The 19,548-nt window shown below is 36.3% G+C and overlaps 1 long non-coding RNA gene across 2 annotated transcripts; it reads left to right on the top strand.

Annotated features, from left to right (window-relative positions):
* The first annotated feature begins 672 nt into the window (after positions 1–672).
* Positions 673–12,090, top strand: LOC308660650. 2 transcript variants are annotated; one of them, XR_014024771.1, is made up of 4 exons: positions 673–758; positions 1,541–1,592; positions 2,356–2,454; positions 11,737–12,090. It is a non-coding gene; the product is annotated as an uncharacterized lncRNA (long non-coding RNA). The 2 variants fall into 2 exon arrangements; XR_014024772.1 differs by lacking the exon at positions 673–758 and having other exon boundaries at positions 1,115–1,592.
* The last annotated feature ends 7,458 nt before the right edge of the window (positions 12,091–19,548 follow it).

Raw genomic sequence — 19,548 nt, 5'->3', positions numbered from 1 at the left:
TCACTGAGTTCAATAGAACAAACCTACTTCAGCTATGTATGTACTGTATGTATGCATGTATCTATGTATGTATGTAGGACTTTAACCTAAATTTAACACAAGGCCCTCTTATATTTCCTCCTATCTACAGAAACATTCAAATTTCAATCCAGCACAATTAATCTAGTTCAGAAGGCTTTTCCTAAGAAACTGCTACCTGCAAGTCAGTGGTTCATAGGTTGAGACAAGGACACACAGATCCCAAGACTTCCAGCCAAACAGATGAAGATCAAGATTAATGACATCTCTGTATTTATTTTGGTAGAGATAGACTTTTGCAGCTGAATATCGTTAGAATTCTGTCTGAAAATAAACTCTTGACAGGGAGACAGAACCCATCTTTTAAAGCTTGCCAACCCCATGTGGATATGTTATTTCTTTCCAGAGTGATTAGCCCTTTGCAACCATATCTTTCTATGTTCAATGTACACTAACTAGTGTGGTCGCTGCATTGTGTACAGGAGACTCATCTTATAATTTAATAGATTAAAAGGAGAGAGTATGCATTGATCTTGGAAGACAGACAACATGATTTGCTTGTGAAATAATAACAGGAGCAGAAGTGAAAACAGCACATTTTTAAATGTTATCCAAGACTTTGTATATTTTATTATAGGAGCAAAAGCACTTCGGGCTGCAACTGGCACATAAGAGTGGGAAATGATGATTGCTAAAGTCAGTATACATGTCTTCTGTACAATCAAAGGCCTCTTATGAAAGTAATTTGCATCTTTCATCTGTTTATGAGAGATCAGATGTGGGGGGAGGAAGGGAAAAGTGGCATCATGTCAAATTTATAAATATTAAATCATCCCTGAAGCCAGAATAATTGCACTCAAATCCTACATTTATCCTGGCTTCAATCCTAATAATCATAATCACGGAATACTTTCAGCATCTGTTAAAACAGGTTTAAGCTATAAGATTTCAGACTATTTGCGTGCAATGTTCAATTCAAATATCAGATGGATAAGCACCTTTTTCAAAAAAAAAAATTACCTTCGACTCCTTGTTCCCCTCATTCCCAAAGGAGAAATCCTCCAAAAGATTGGGGAGACTTCTCAAATCCATGTATTTCATGGCTGAGGTCTGTATGTGGAGAGGATGAAGGAGACTGCAATATAAAGGGACAATTGTCCAAAATCAGGCAGTAGGGTCTTGGACCCCTTGGGTGACTTTCTTAATTTTGAGAGTTCCTGTCTCCCACTTTTCATTGCAGCACTTTAGGGTTTGTTTCACAATATTCTAAAGGTAACCTTGACCCTCTAGGAATGTTAATGATATGGAGCTGCAGAAAAGAAGGGAAATGCAAAATCTGCCAAGCCAATTTGCGGAAATTTCTACTACTATTTCCATATTGTTTATATATTATTTATTTATAGGGAGAGCTCAGAGCTCTGCTCAAGTTTCTGGGAAATGCAGGAATTTTACAACATAAAAAGGAGATGTGGAAGTTCCTGGCCAATTCGCTTTCTTTTTTTATGCTTTTTTTTTGCTATAGATATCATCATTGCTGCTGAGTTTAATGTATCTTCTGTAGTTGCATCTTATTGGTGAGCTGCCATGGAAGGATTATGTACAGGGGGAAAAGTCCTCATAGGGCTTAACTGCATTTTATAGGAGAAGAAGGATACCTTTCATTTTTTTTGTAAAGTGTTGGTTATTATGGCAAATTCTACTTATGAATACAAGGCCAGGAAAGACATTCTTAAATCCATAATCCTCAACCATCTGGGGAAGGATCTCATAATCCATCTCTTTGACAGAAATTTTCCACATGAATTCTTGGGAAACTATGCATTCACAATGGCTCTGATCCCAGTAAATGAACTGTAACTTCAATATTTATTGTTGCAGTTTAAGTTAGCGTTGGGTGTACACCGTGTCAATTAGCACAATTTTTCTTCATACTATTTTCTTGAATGTGGGGAGATTAGAAGCTATTATTCATTATCAATGGGCACCTGTGGGACCGATTAATTTTTTTTTAGGCAGTTTTAACTAGACCCAGAATTTTATTTAGGTTTGATTAAAATTATATTCTTAAGTACAGTCACAAGCAAAGTATATGGACGTTGCAAGAAAGAAATATCTTTCTTTAGTATCACATTTCTTTTATAAAGGTGATATTATAATACATTCCATATTATATGCATATTAATTGCATATGTATTTATATATGATAGCATTTATTAGCATGAACTTTTCTTTTTATATGGCATTAGTGGAATCTGGGCTGTACTGAAGTTGCTACTGTATATGCCAAAATGTTATTCTTACCCTTCAAAACACAAAAATTGAGCATCCTTCTTTTAGGAACATTCATCTGAGATGAGAGTACCATGAGTAGAAATCTGAAAACAAGAATCAAGTTTGGTCAAGTGGTTAAGGCAGCAGACTTGAAACCTGGAGACTGTAAGTTCTAATCCTATTTTAGTCATGAAAGCCAACTGGGTGATCTTGGGTCAATCACTGTCTCTCAGCCCAGCCCACCTCATAGAGTTGTTGTTGTGGAGAAAATAGGAGCATGAAAGAGTATTATGTAGGATTGCTGCATTGAATTCATAAAGGCTGATATGCAGGTTCTGAGGTTTTGCTGGAAAAAAATACAGGAATCCAGAAGTTGCCTTCAAGCTTTATGTTTTTATTCAGCTGAACAAAAAGACGGGCTCCTCTAAATGAGAGCAGCCCCGAAACACAAGAAATCCTTGTATTTATTCTTTCTGGTTACATAAGCAAGCTATCCAGCAAAGCTGACACGCATATGATAAAGATTTCACCCAGTAGGTCTGGCATACTGTAGATAAGAGAGCAGAAGTAACAAACATGTTCCCTTCTGGGTGTTTCCCTATAGATATCATATGTTCTTGGGTGGGTTAGGACATTGGGTATTTTCCTTGCTGGCCTTTCATGACCCTGCATCTAGGACTTGGCAAGAGCCCAAAGATAGTAGGGCCATTGATATTTCCTATACTGTCCCCTAATTCTGGGTCAACAAGACATAATAAAAACCTAATAAATAAAATATTTTTTGTTCAGATCTATTTAATAATATTAGTTGATCGTCCCAATCAGCGGAGAATATAGGCAGTTTACAACAGAAGAGTTGAAAGAAGCAGAACAATAATGTGAATCATAATACAGAATGATATAGCCACAGTCCCTTAAGTATAAATGCAAGCAAGAATAGGATACGTAAAATTCCAAAAATGTGTCCCAGGTGGGAGGCAGGCCAAATGGGGAATATTTGCGTGTGTAAGCAGAAGAGGAAAACCAGTGAAGTTTCTCATAGATTGTTTCTTTCAAAACATCCATAGCAATCAAGCTTTTTATAGAAAGAATAATACATTGACACTGGTGAACAGCTGTTCCTTATTACCCTAATTAAGTTTTCAGTCTTAATTCAGTCACATATTTCTTTTCTTTTTGCAGTAAGGTTATGGTAAACTAACAGATACATTATGAAGAAATGTATGGGATAAAATCTGCTTTATCAGAGAGAAAATGCAGTCAAATCCAAAGCCACAAAGCTGCTTTAGCGGCTGTAGTGGTAGATACTAAGAGCAGTTCTTAGGGAATATGTCTACTGTTTCTATTTAACTGCCTAATGATCTTATGGCTCAAAGTAAAGCTATATACACTGTGTGTATGCTGTGTCTGACAACACATTGATTTATTCTGAGAATCCTGAACATTATGACGACTTTCTGTTTTGTCATAAGACAGAGCCAGAACCAAATGCCATATGGTAACTTGACTTAAGATAAATGTTGATCTATCTAGCACTGATGAGTTTGCAAGAACTGGCACACATTCTCTAGATTTTCAGACAAAAATCATTCCCAGCCTTACTTGAAATGCTCAGTGGTTAAAACTAGGATCTTTGGCATGCAATGCATGGCTTTAAGACTGAGCTTTGTACATGTAAGGGATTACATTTCTTCCATTGTTAATTATAGGACATACATTTTCTTGTGTAACATTCAAACTCAACAACATTTACAAATTCAGATTATGTATACTACAATAGCAGGTAGTATCTTTTGTATTACTACTATAATTACAAAAAACTATTCCTACTTTATAGTTCTATCCCAAACAGCCTGAAGCCCACCTCCCATATGTCTGTGTCTATATATCTCTACAGGTAGTCCTTGATTTAGGACCACAATTACTACCAGAACTTCCATTGCTAATCAAGCAGTTGTTGCAGGAGTGGCACCCAATTTTATGAACTTTTTTGCCATGGTTGTTAAGTGAATCATTGCAGTTGTTAAGCGAATCATGAGATTGTTAAACAAAACCAGCTTCCTCCACTGACTTTGTCAGAAGGTGACTAGAAAGGTCACTAATGGTGATCACATGATCCCAGGATGCTGCACCTTTTCTAAATACAGGCCAGTTACCAATTGCCCAAATTTTGTGGCCATCATTATGAGGAAGCTGTGACAGTTCTAAGTGCGAGGACCAAATGTGTAAATCACTTTTTTCAGTGCTGTTGTGACTTTGAACAGTAACTAAACAAATGATTGTAAGTCAAGGACTACCTGTATATGTTTGTATAAAAAGGGTTAAGTAACACATTTCTCTGGGTGGGAATGATAGATGTTCAGATTTATGTATCACTACACCATTGCAGTGATGGAAAACTCTGAGGTTAACTGTGAAGTATAAATCTTGTTTGAATCTAAATGAATGTTTCATGCAGCTTTTGTGCTCTGTAAGAATAATGAAATGAAATGAAAACAATGAACTGAAAATGTTCCAATTAAAAAAAAACCTCTGCCCCAAAATAAATAGAATCAACGCTTTTTAGTTTGTATATAAGGTCTTTGCCAGATTTGAAAGTGTTCAGGTAGAGCTGGACTTTAACACAGCTTGAACTGTAGTGTCAGAGAAGAAGATACTTTTGACATCTTCTAGAGAGCCACAGCTTCTCCATCCTGACCTACTCATCACATTTTCCAAATGCATAAATCCCCTTTCCTTCACCATTTAACGTGCAGGATAGTTGAAGGACGTGGTCACGGCAATCCTGAGTGCAGAGGAAGAACCGGCAGATATGATGGTGATTTCATTCTCTTTCCATCCATTCTCTCCACTCTCACAGAGATTAGAAGTTTATCTATTTTAAACTGCTCACAGATATACATTTTATCAATTAAAGAGCTATTCTAATGGGGAAAGATAAAGGAGTGAGTGGGTGGAAGGAATATGTTGCCAAATTTTTTATTTCACAAATTCTTCCAGGAGACAGAAATGATGAAATCATATATTTTTTCTAATTGCAGTTGACTCACTGCTGCTACTGTAAACCTGGAGTTGCTAATCTATTTCCTTGAATGTTTAACCTTCAGAAATATTTGTGGTCAGGCTAATGGTATAAGTATTTATATTTCAGAGATATTATTACTGGAATCAACCCACTTCCTTTTTACAATACAATACTTGCAATTCTGCTGGAGAATTCCAATATATATATATATATATATTGGAATTGGACTTTTTACTCCTGATTTATTGTATCACTTTGAGTTTGTTCTTTCAGAATCTCAATCCACTTCCTTTTTTCCCCATATATTTTACTGATTTTTTTAAAAACATAAATCACTTAATAGTTGGTAAACAGCGTGTTTGCTGGGTTTACATTTATAAAGAAAAATCATTAACAATTGGTTTCTATAATCCACATAGTACATTTAGTTGATTTCCCCTTTTCTCCAAAATGTCTTCTTTGAAACCTTGAAATAATACAGTTCTTATTATTTTGATAAGTAACAGTTACATATATGACTTTTCCCAATATTCCTAGAAATAATGATCACATCAATATAATATTTTTTTTCTATCTAATCATTTTGGTTGCCTCATCTTATATCCTGTTACAGGCCTTATTTAGATTTGTTTCTCCCATAAAGTTCTAAGTATTCTTGCTGGTTAAGATTTTCTCAACAGTTAATTGCATTTAAAGATTTAAATCCATTTTCCCCATATAAACCATCTGAATATTTTTACATCTCTTAAAGATTAGGCAAAAACAGTAAAGAAAAGCAAAAGAAAGCAAGAGTAAAGAAACATAAAAAGTAAAATACTACTTGAAATATATATTCCTCCTAAGCTAATATATATTCATTCCCAAAATGTCTTATTCTTTTTAACTATGATTAAAAATTTATATAATCTTTAATATTCCATTTAATGTGCCTAGACATCTAATCCTTTAACTCTTATTCATTTTTTTTCTATTTTATACATTATAATTTCCCTAAATTCAGACACATTATCTAAAACATTTCCTTCATCTAGGCCAGACATGTCAAACACAAGGCCTGGGGGGCGGATCCGGCCCGCGAAGTGGTTTCATGCGGCCCACGAAGCCATCCTGGAAACAGTGAGGGAACGGTCCCCACTGCCTTGGCCCTGGCCCAGAGACCCTCCTCCTGCCAGAGACCCCCAGATCTGTCCCACTCCTGCCCAGGCCCCCATAGGCACCCTTGATGCGAACGATGTAGAGCTGGCCATGCCCACCCAGTAGGCCATAGGCACTCTAGCCAGGCCCACCCAGTATGCCACACCCACCCTGGCCATACCCACCTGGCCCCCTGAGGGCAACCACAATGCTGATGCGGCCCCCAATGAAATTGAGTTTGACACCCCTGATCTAGGCCATTTCAGCAGTATTATATTACTTATATCAAGAAATAAAATAAAAAGGGGGGGAAAGCATACAGTATTATTTAAGGATTTCATCTCTCTTAGAATGACATATGTATTCAGAATCTTTTCTATTTCTTTAACCATATTCAAACAAATGTTTCTTTTTAAAATATTCTCTCAGGTAAATACCATCATCTATTTTCTTAACTTTCACTTTGAACTTTTTTCTTTGACCAGTATCTTTCTTGTTCAAAGTGTTTTGCTGAATCAAAAAGTTTTTTCCATATATTCATGACTGTTGCTGTAGGTATAAGAAGTAAATCGAATAAAGTGTCTTTATGTGAGGCTTTTGCCTTTCCATGTTTATTGAAAATGTTTTCTCTTTCTCCTTCTTTGCTTCTCTTATCACTTCCTTTCTCTATGATGTTTTCAACATCTACATTCCATTTTATCCAAACTGTTTTTTTGTCCTCAGATTTATTTTGTAGTCTTAAGGGATGAGTTGTTTTTTCCATTTCTTGTAATTTCCCCCCCACACACACTAGGATTAAATCATGTTTTCTTGCTTTGTTAAGTTCCGTATTTGAATCTCTATTTTCAATTTTATGTCCACTTATTTGTTTTGTCTGCTTCTTCTCTGTTCTTGTTTCCTGGAAGTTTTTTGTTGTTGTAAAGTTAACTTAGAGATAGATTGATTTGTATTTTCAAAGTTATTTTGGATTTCATTGTGATTTGAACTCAGTGTTATTTGAATTAATTGCAGTATACTATATATCTCCTCCTGAGAGGTATTTATGTTTTCTTGGTGTGTTCTGTCTACATGTCTCTGATCCATGATGGCCAAAAGTTGGAGTTTTCCTTCTTATCTGCAAATAGCTTTAGAGTCCCAGTTAAATAGATATTTGTAATCCAAAGAATTCAAAAAAGATTTTTTTTCCTAAAGTGTATAATTCTCTTTGTCTGCAACCCAGGTTGTTGTCTTTTTTTGGTCACAGCTGTTCTTTATTATTAAACTTTGAATGTCGCAAACACAAATTAGCTTTTCCCAGGTTTTGGCAAGTTGTCTATGGAAATCATAGCTGTCATAATCTTCATCCACCACTAGGTGTCAGCATCTATTTAGTTTTCAATATGAACAATGGTCTTTAAAATGAGAGCCTTAACCATTCAACAGTCTTAAACTTGTACAAGTTAAATTTTAGCTTTCAAGTTTATAAATTTATTTCACTACCATATATTTTGATCCTCCATAGAAATTTTAATTCGCTGCTTCTGTTAGTATAAGGATGGGGCAGAAGTCCCCCACCTTCACTTTCAGAGCTATTTTGGTTCTTGGGGATCTTTTCCAGGAAATTAAGTGTAGAATAGAAAAGGGAAAATCAGATTCCTCACCCAGTTTCAAGCACACTGTTTACTGTAATGCTGGTTAGTTCTTTTCGACTCTGGTTACAAGTAGCTTGGACTGACTGATGAAATACAGCCTTTCTCCTGTCTGGTTAGAAGCCTTTACCCAAGATGAACTGAACGACCGCCGTCATTCCAGATTCACTGGGGCACCCTACTTTCTTTGCCACCTCTCCGGGGTGGCTTGGACCCATTAGGGTCTCCAGGCAGGACAAAAGTTGGCCCTGGGGATGCAGCAGTCTGCAAGCCCGCAACCAGTCGCTTCTGCACAGTACCAGAAGTCTCCCCCTCAATCCACTTCCTATTTACACTACAATACATGAATGATGCCAAGTTTGTGTTGTTGTTTTTTTGTTAAACAAGTTTTATTGATTTTTAATATTTACATGTACATGTATTTGTGAAACAATATGGTGGTTGGGTAATTAAAATAAGAAATAGCCATTTGTAAATAGGTTAGGTTACATCAACAGAGATGCCCTCTCTAATTCCCTTAGTGCAGGGGTCAGCAACCTGAAACAGTGAAAGAGCCACTCGGAACCGGTTCCCTCACAAAAGGAAAAACTGGGAGCCGCAAAAAATGTGCACGCATGTGCGTACATGCGTGCATGCGCAGAACAGGGTTTGACTGAAGAGTGGAGCCAAGGCGAGATATGCACCTACCCTGCATATTTGAATTGATTCGTTGAACTTTTTTAGTCCCACTTTTTTTTTGGGGGGGACTGCACATGGCAGAGGACTGGGAGCCACAGGAGACGGCTGAAAGAGCCGCATGCGGCTCCGGAGCCATGGGTTGCAGACCTGTGCCTTAGTGATTACATAGTCAAAATAAGCAAGTTAGTATATTTCTAGTTATAACCTAGTCAATCAACAAAATTAAAAATATATTTTCACTAATATATATCAATATCCTGTTTTTAAATTTTATCTAATTGCAATAGAATATTCTAGAATAGCCTATAGTATATAGAAAAAAGCTTAATTTTGGGTAACCCACAATTCCCTATTTCAATAAAGAATAATTCTTTTGTCTACAAAACTTATATTGTTCATTACAAAACATTTTTATGTTTTACCATTAAAGTCTAATTTTCATCTTAGCAAATCACCAGTTATTAGAAATATATTTTTGCCTTAGCCGTTCAACAATTATTAAAATGCTATCTTTTATATATAAAATTCTAGATTGTATACTATAGTTCAAAATAGTTATAGTTAAAATACCATCTTTTGATATGTCATTCCAAATTCTATAATATAGTTCGGAGTTATATTTCCTTTACAAATCTAAAAATTAAATGTAAAATCAGTGATATTTTTTAGAGATTCCCCTTAATCCATAAAAAGATATTTTTATAGTCTATCTTTAGGAATCCCAAAAAAGAAACAAATTCATTCTTTTAAATCTAACTCTTGCCTTCCTTTCGTGCCAATCATATTTCGCTCTTGGTATCTTTAAATTCTCAAATGTATCTTCCTTTCTTCCTAGGCCTTTTATTTGAATCCAGGAACCATATCCAAATGTCAGGTTTGCAAGGAAAATGTCCCCTTTGTAACCATTGTATTTTTGCTTTGGTAGTTCGGTTTTTGGTGGTTGATATAATATAATTGTCATTAAATCAATCAAATCTTTTTGTTCTTCCAATTCTGTCTGGGTTAGGTAGAAAGTAGTAGCTGGTATTATGTTTGACATTTGATTAATTGAATTCTCAATATAGTGTATTTGAAGGCCTTTAGTGTCTTCACTCTTGGTGTTGCTTTCTTCAGGTGCTGTTACTTTTTGGCTTGTAAGTTTTGTAGTTGCTATTAAAGTTTGGACTTTAAGGTTTTCTATAGGTTGCTTTTGTTGTTCTTTGAAATCTACTTTTTTAGTGTTAGTTTCCACTTCTTCTATTTGGTTTTGGGTTATCTTTTCCTCATTTACAGTCAGACTTTGATTTGGTGGCTTTAAATTGTCAGATTTTTCTTGCAGCTTGGCTTTAATTTGCTCTGTCATTGCCAAGATTGTATCTAGTATTAGTTTATAATCAAGTGGAGGGATGTATTCATCCATTTCGTTGTTGTTTACAGTTAAATCTTCCATGGAGGCTGTTTTAATAATAGTCAAAGATTTTCCACCTCCTGAAGAGTTGTATTCAGTGCCAGGTGTTCCCACACTTATCTTCAAGAACAGCTCTATTATTCAGTCAGCTCTCACAACAGAAAAAGGAAATTTACTTGCTGCACCAGGCTTCGCCACAAGATGTCATCAACAACATATAACATGCAATGTAAGAGGGTTTTTTCTTTTTTTTATTTTTCCAAATTAATGTAGAACTTTTATTTATTTATTTATTTATTTATTTATTTATTTATTTATTTATTTATTTATTTATTATTGGGACTTATATGCCGCCCTATCTCCCGAAGGACTCAAGGCGGCTAACAACAATAACATACAATAAATACAGCAGTTAAGATAAAATTAAAATTAAAGGCCTCTGTACAATAAATTAAAATAAAAATTAAAATAAATTTAAAATTAGAGTTAAAAATTTTTGTAGGATTAGTCCAAATTTTTTCTTTAATTCACAGTTTAAAGAGAGAATAGGATAGTGAGTCCCCAGCAACAAATAGAAGCTTTTTAGTAAATACAGCTTTAATTGCTTAAATTCTTTGCTGCATTAATTGGATTTCTTCTTTGAGGCTTTAAGATTTGTTCCCAAAGTAGATATTCTCTGTTTTCTCAAAAAATGGGGAAGGAGATTTTCAAGAAAGTCCCACAGGAAGATGATTAAGAGAATAGGAAAGGTAAAAGCTCACCCAGGTCCTCCAGATTGCTTCTTAGTGCTAGGTAGTACTTTTGGCTTTCGGCAGGGAGCGGCTTAGTGATCGGCAATCTTTATGGCGGTCTCTTCTTCTTCAGGCCAAAGGAGATGATCCCAGATTCCAGCAGAGGGCTGCTGCCCTTTCACAATCGCAGGGAAGTCCTCCTCTCGGTAATCGCCCCTCCAGGGCAATTTTTGACCCTTTTCAGGGTCCTCCAAACAAGAAAGAAATGGACGGCAGGAGACAGACTGTCCCTGCATGTCCAGAAGCACCGTGCACACAAACCGGAAGCCCAAGTTTGTGTTTTTGTTTGTACGCACGTGCATGTGTGTGTATGTATGTGGGTAGTAGACACACAAACTGTATTTACATTATGAGCTTCTATTACAGCTGCTATTTAAGAAATTTCACCAGATGAAATAAATCTAGATATCTTAAAGCTATATAGGCTGGCTGATCTTCTGGCTATGCATTTAGTGTGTTTTCAGGTGAAGTTTCCTATTTAATGAGGAATACTTGTACCAAAGCTTCCACCAGTGTATGTGTTCTCTAGTGGATTGGGTTGTAAGATGTAAACATGTTTAAAATTATAAAACATCCACGTTGCGATTCATAAGGAATTGATACTGTCTATTAGTAATAAGGGTGTGCAGGAAGTTCAACCAAGCTCTAGATAATGAGTCAAAATGAGCTGGTTTTAACTAAACTGCTAACTGCAGAATCCCAAATGAACCAGGAAGTGTTCCCAGATACCAGTGGTTTGTACTGCTGCAATATGGTAGATATTGTGAACAAGACAGCAGTGCTATTTCCATTTCTTTGTAATAGAGCAAAAAGGTAAGAGGATGAACAGGAGAAGAGTGAAATCAACTTCCTGGGAGGCTGACCTTCAATTCCCATGGAATAATTCCTTCAGCTTTCATTCTGGACCCACCCCTGAAGCCACAGAAGAACAGAGATTGGAATATGACATTTTGAGAACATGCTGCCTAATATGCATCCATCACCAAACCATCTTTCCTGAGTTGCCACAGCATCCAACAATTCATACGTTTTCCTAGCTTTTCTTCCATCTTCCTGGGTTCACTGGAATCTTCACCGCTAGCTTTATGGGGTTTTCTTTCTAGTTTTGAACACTGCCCAGAATCCACTGGAGTTGGACAGATAATAAATTTAACATAAACATAATCTGTGTCAAAGCTTTTTTAAAAAAAAAATCTAGAAAATGTTAGAAGAGCCTAGCCCTCATACCTATGCAGTTATTTGTCCAAATACTAAGCAGTTGTTATTCCTTCACTAGTAACAGACATTTATATTAATTTTATCCTATTCTGTTGAAAACAAAAAACCCAGAGCCCTTTGTGGTTTTCCATAACAGTCAAAGGAAGGACCCAGGTTGAAGCAAACAGCCATGAAGTTGAAGCAAATTGTTTTTTTTGAAATGCCCTGAGTGGATATCTCCTAATCAGGGAAAATTCCTAATGGATATCCCCTGGTAAAAGAGGGACAGGGAGGTGAGCAGGCAGAATTAGGGAATGAAGGCAAATGTATGTGTCCCAGGATAATGTTGCAGGATCCAATCTGGGTTGATCACTGGGACCAGAGGTTTAGTCTTCTGAGCTTTCAGATTCATGCTGGGGCCCATCTTCAGGAAACTTCTCTCTCACCAGAATGTATGAACCAGAACATGTGCACCAGAACTAGAGAAGTTTTCTGACCCACTCCACCTTTAAAAATATTTATTTACTCTTTTTTAATAGGGCTTATAGGTCATTCCGTTCAGTCAATACTGAGCAGTATTCAATTCTCCACATTCATAATTTGGGATTAAAACAGACAGAAAATCCATTTTAAAACTGAAACCATACATTATAGGTAGTCCTCATTTAATGGCAACCATTGGGACCAGCAACTCTGTTACTAAGCAGAAAAACACATGATTACAACAGCCTTATGACACTACTTCCCATTTGGTCATTAAGCAAGACATCATATGATCACTGCTTACAATTTACCTCCAGATATGCAGGCTCTGAACCATAAAGAGCTTTAAAAGCAAAAACCTACACCTTGAATTATATCAAGAAGCCAACTGGCAACCAGTGCAATTCTCAAGGTATTACAGGAGAGCCCTGAGATGCACCGTAACCTTTTGAGCCACTACAAACAGATTCCAAACAGTTCTTCAAGGCAGCTCCATGTAGATCCAATAATTCAATCAAGTAATGGCTAAAGGAATGAGTGACAGTGAATAAAGCTTCTAATTTCAGGAAATATTACACATGGCACACAAGATGGAGCTGTGCAAAGGCCCTCTTGCAGACTCATGCCACCTCTTCTGTGGTGGAATAAGTCTATGAAGGGGGAGATGGTGTGGTGGGCTATAGTGAAGCATCAGTTTCCCAGGATGGAGGGAGCACATTGCAAGGGGGGGGGGGCAAGACAAGAGACACAACCTGGAGATGAATCAGAGAAAGAGATTTAGGATAGCCACTTCCTAAAATCTCCCAGGGTGAATCCATTAGGGTTATAGTAGTAAATATTTAGCCTGGCAAAATTTTGTCTATATGGTATGAGGAAATAAAGAATTGAACTTTGGCTGGGTTGTTTTATGTCATTCTTGGGCTGGGTCTGACATCTGGTATCTTCCTCCAACAAGAGTTCTTTCCCCCCCCCCCTGTGTTTATATTCATTTTTATTTTTCTATTTCTTCCACAAACAAATCAACAAATATACTGCAATACATAGATACATACATGTAAGTTTGGGTGCTGCTCATTTCCCCTTTCACTGTATCCACCCTCCTTCTCTCTCTTTCCTCTTCTCTACTTTCTTTCTCCCTTTCTCCTTTCTTTCCTACTTCCCTCTTCTTCCTCTCCTCTCCTCTTTCCCTCACCACTCCCCTCCCGTTTCTCCCCACTTCTCCTCTTTCCCTCCGACCTTCCTACTTCCTTCCCCCTCCTCTACTCTCTTCCCTCTCTCCTCTCCTTTCTTCCCTCCCATTCCTCTTCCGATACAATTCAGGGGTAATGTCCGAGCAGCTCCTCTCCAACAAGATTTCTGTATGCAAGAGAATCCCCCAATTGTGAATTGCTTCTGTTTGGGGAAAATGCCATCCCACTTAGAGCTAAAATATGGTATCAACAGGCCTTTCCACCCATTTTGCTGGAACTGAATCTCAATCTCAATCTCATTTTTTTCCCCATCCAGACCTGAACAGCTCCAGGGAGCTGAATAGCACGTCTTTTGAATATAGCACTTCAAGGCTACCTTCTTTGTATTGTTGTAACTCTGTTGTATTTTTACCGTACTTTTTCTATTGGTTATCTTTTATGTTGAATTTTTTTCAGGGCAGCAAGAGTCATTTTGATGGTTGATGGATGGCAATCCATCTGCATGGGGGTCAGGTCTCATTAGTACACTGATGATACTCAACTTTACATCTCAATTCCTGGCTAAACAATAACAACTGATGCAGAACCCATGCAGATGGATTATCTTGCCTAACAGTTTTATGTAAAGGTTGAATATAAGTAAGGAGATTCCTGTGGTGCCCCACAACAGAGAGACCTGGGCTTAATCTCTTCCCCTGCCATCCACCAACTGTTTATGTGCCATCACCATCAAAATGATGCTGCCCTATATAGAAAAAATACAACATTAAAACATAACCAACAGAAAACGTAAAAATACAACAGTGTTACAATAATACAAAGAAGGTAGTATAAAAGAGAGTAAAATGAAATTAGGGGAAGGACCTCCAAAACAGCTTGCTCTTCAAGAGATCTCAGGAAACCATCTTCTACCTGCTCATCTAGCTGGAATCTAAGTTCAGACAGACACCCATGAAACCAATCTGCTCCCTGACTGGTAGTATTTGCTCTTCAAGAAGTAACTCTGCTCTTGATATATTAATAGTTAGTATCTTATTGGATGTATCACCATGATATAGACCCAAATATGGACTCTTATCCATGTTCGGGTAATAAGAATATGAGCTTGCATTTCCCATGTCCTTTCTCTCATGGGATTAGTTCCACAATGAAAGAAATTTGAGATATAAATGTACACAATAAATATAAAAATAATGATAACGAGCTCCTTCTAGGTGTTCTTGCAAATATTTCATAAGGTTCATAAACAGAAATGTATTTTTTTCTCATAAATGCTGCAAAATAATCTCAAAATAATGTGAGCAATCTTACATAGTTTTTCATTGCATTCTATGGAAGTAGAGAGATGGATAATGAATTATTTTACTTGATTCATGGCTATTGCTGAAAATGATCTGCTTCATTCTCAAAATATTTAAAAAGGCAAATCCTAACCTAATCTCCTTTTATTGATATGGCATTTTCCCAGCACTAAGTAGACAGATGTTTGCATTCTTGCTATCTCCAGAGAACTGGAAAATGCATCTTTTAATTTAGATCTGATATCTGAAAATTAAACCATTGTGCATGATCCTACCCAAGTTTAAGAAAATGCATTCCTTTGGAAGCACTTTAATTCTAATGGCCAGAACAATCCAAAGTCTTTGGCAAGAATTTCTAACCTCCAGTCTTATTTTAAAAAGCCTTGGTGGAGCAGTGGGCTAACGCCTCCTTAAGTAACACCAGCTGCCTGCAATTAGTGCAGGTTCGCAGCCCACCAGGCTCAAGGTTGACTCAGCCTTCCATCCTTCCGAGGTAGGTAAAATGAGGACCCAGATTGTTGGGGGCAATAAGCTGACTTTGTAATAATGCCGCTTGGGGGGGGCGAAAGCCCTAATAAGCAGGCATATACATAGAATGAAGGCTATTGCTAAGCACATTGATTTGTGCTTTAAATTGTAAGCCGCCCTGAGTCTTCGGAGAAGGGCGGGATATAAATGAGATTAAAAAAAAAAGACAGAAAACAACAACAAAAAAGTTAAAAAGACAAAATAGAAAAAAAGGTCAGATTTGGGGGAGGGGAGGATAGAATAAAGCAACATTAAGAGCTACCCAATTTAATCATTTCTCTATTTTTCTTGGAAAATAAAAAGGTATTTTTAAAATGTTTACTCATGTTTGAAATCTTTTGTATTTTCCATAAGCTTCTATTGAGTTGTCATTATGTAGATCAAAAGAATCAGCAAGACATTTATAGCTGATGTGGAAAGGGGCCTACATGCAGTGTCTACATTAGTCTTCCCTGGTGTGACACTGTCCAGATCTGTTGTGCCTACAACTCCCAGAATTCCCCTTCTATTATTCAAAAAGTATCAATACAGCCATGGGTGCCCATTCCTGAAGCTTCCAGGAGTCACTTATTACCCAGAGGTCTCAGGTTGTCCCTTCTATACATAGAAGGGCATGAACTACAACTTGGATGGCATGTCTTCCTATGGTATGGGAAGAGTAAAATACATACTTTCAAACCACACTTCTAGAATGGGAAAAAGTAAAAGCAAAAATTTATATGAAAATACCTGGATGGCTTTCAATAATGGAAGCGTTTGTTCACCCAAACTTAATTAACTATGAAAAAATTGTGACTTATAAAGACATTTTGAATATTGAAGGGAAATTAAAATCTAGACAAGAACTGGAAGAACAGGTCATTGATCTATCATGGTGGCCACACCTGCAAATTCAAATGAGATATAAAAAAGATGCTAAAACATCTGGATTTTATAAAGAACAGAAAGAATTTGACCAGATACTATTGGCGTCAGATGAAAAATTGATTAAGAAACTGTATAAGTATCTGTTAAGTTTAAAGATGAAAGAGGAACAAGTTAAAGAAACAATGATAACATGGGCAAAAAACTTTGGGCATAACTTAGAATGAGAAAACTGGCAAAGCCTTTGGGAAAGAAACTCTAAAATAACAAAGGCAGTGGCTTACAAAGAAAATCTATATAAAATGTTTTACAGATGGCATTTACCACCTGTGAGGTTAGCAAAAATGTTTAAAAATATGTCTAGCAATTGTTGGAAATGTAGATAAAAACCAGGCACATACTATCATCTTTGGTGGACATGCCCTAAAGCCAAAAGATTTTGGTCAAGAATATGTATACGGTTAGAGAAAATGATAAAAAAACATGTAGATTTTAAGCCAGAATTATTTTTGTTAGGTATAATTGTAGGAAAGTATGAGACAGAATGTGTATATTTAATGTTACATGTACTAACTGCAGCGAGAATTGTATTTGCTCAACATTGGAAAGATGAAGAATTACCAGTGGAAGAAAAGATAATTAAGAAAATTTTGGACTATGCAGAAATGGACACACTTACACTGAAAATGAAAGAAGATTCAGAATACTTTAAAACATGGGATATGTTTTATCAATGGCTAGAAAAATGAGGTAGAGAGAAAGGAGTTTAACATGTATTAGTAAGCTAAATATTGGAACCCAGACAATACGTTGCTGATAAAATATTAAGGATTTGTGATTATAAAAAAGTAATAAAATATTGTTAAAAAAGAAATAAATAAAAATATGTTTTGCAAGTGGTGGACCAAGAATTTAATGATATTTACTTGTATATGGAAGGATTTTTTTTTTAAAAAATAGACCTCTGAAATTATTGAGGCTTTATTAAAAACAAAGTGGATTTGGAATGAAAGGTTTGGTAAAGTTGAGTAGACCCATTCCTTCATTTTCATATATTACTGCAGGTTCTTCCATGCCCACCCTATTATTTGAATGAATGAATGAATGAATGAATGAATGAATGAATGAATGAATGAATTAGTTACATCATGGACAAAATAACTGAATTAGGACCAACAATATACATACAAAAACTTCAAAATAGCCAGTAAGCATCAAGTAAGAACATCCAACATCCATAACAGTAAGATTTTATTAGCATTCTTTTTCAGTCTGGATACTACATTAAATATGATGTGTATGGGTAAATTGGGGGGTCAAGACTGAACAGTAACCAGTAGAGGGACATATACAAAAAGGGAACAAGAGTTGACCTCTCTTCCTTTCATGTGGCAACCTAACAAAGGAACTCAAAATGGCAGCAGTGATGATGTCTCTTATCTCACATTTCTACCACCTCCTGATAAAATACAGTATTTGTTATCTGCTGATCTACAGTATATTATGGAAGTCAGAGAATTTATTTTTGCTCAGTTCTGTCCATTAGATGACTCCATGGTACAATAGATAGATTTGGAGGATTGGTAGAAGATCCATGGCCTATAGGAGTTCCATGTTGATACCAGATGCTCCTTCCATCATTCTGACAAATTTTAGTACACACTGCTGCACTTTGGTAACCAGGACAGGCTAATGTTAGTGTATAACAGAATAACAGAATAACCTCCTGCTCAAGCAGAAGACCCTATACCATTTCACTCCAATCTCTTCTTTAAAACCTTTGGTAATGGAGAACCCACAATTTCTGAAAGCAAGCTGATTAATTTTTCTAACTGTCAGGAAATTTCTCCTTATTTCTAGGTTGGTTCTCTCCTTGATTAGTTTCCATCCATTGCTTCTTGTTCTGCCTTCAGATGCAAACTGCTGCCAAAAAGTCTCCTTTTCTGAACTAACCAGGCTGATCTTAGACATGGGATAGGAGACTCTAGACATTTTGTCATGGATATTTCAATGTTCACACATCAAGCTTGTCCAGTTAGATGCATCTCAGATTTCTACGACATCCTTATGAACATGGAATTGTTCCAACTCTTCTGGTTCTACATATATGTTAGGGCACACATTGCATTTAATACTCTATTAAGATAGAGTTGTGATCCAGAGATGAAAGAGACTTGTATAACTTTGCTGCCTTGGATCAATCATTCCTTCTTTAGTTTTAGATTGAAAGTTTATAATAAACATCTGCAGGAGTTGAGAAATCATTTGTTTTATTTAATTGATGTATGGTCATAAACAGCAGATTAACATAGAAACACTGCAACTTTTATAGTATTACACTCTTAGTAAAAAGCATAGCATCTTTGATAAGACCAATCCAAATTTTTGTTAATTACAGAAAAAAATAGTTCTTTGTGCCAAGCAGCATACAGAGAACCAATTAATAGAACATGCACAATTATTTCAGCATGTACATAGTCATTCTGGAAAAAGGAACTTCCTGAATTGGCCCTCATCACCTTTGAGTGTACAATGTCAACATTCACCAGTGTAAATACCTGTCTGTGGGATAGAGAAGATACTGTAAAATATGTAGGGATGGCATAAAAGGCGCTACCTTGGTCTCTATAGTAGTGATATGAAGCTTTAGATTTGTCAAGTTGTAAATCTAAATACAGGACTCTCTGTTTATCCTCAACCATTGCCTTTTTTTGGATCCATCAAAAATAGGTCATGAATTGGTCGGTAGTTAAGCCAGATCAAAAGCTATTTTCTCCTTCCAAGAAATGTAATTATCTACTGGAATAAACTGAGTAAGGACTCTACCCGCATATTTGTTTCAGCCAATCTAAGACAGCAAACTCTCATTCGAGCTACAATAGTGCTTAACCTAAGTGCACGATAGATCAGAATAAGGAATTTTCCATACCAGTGATATTATCTATGTCCTGACTGCTCTATGAAATATGGAGATGTCTGCTTGGTATTATCATTTATAAATGCTACCTTTCTTGTTGCAGAGTTAAATCAGCCTGTTTTTTTATTAAGAGCTG

The sequence above is a fragment of the Vipera berus genome, assembly GCF_964194415.1.
Source record: "Vipera berus genome assembly, chromosome: 1".
In the NCBI taxonomy this organism is placed as follows: Eukaryota; Metazoa; Chordata; class Lepidosauria; order Squamata; family Viperidae; genus Vipera; species Vipera berus.
The sequence above is the reverse complement of the archived record's forward strand: the minus strand, read 5'-3'. Positions and strand labels throughout refer to the sequence as shown.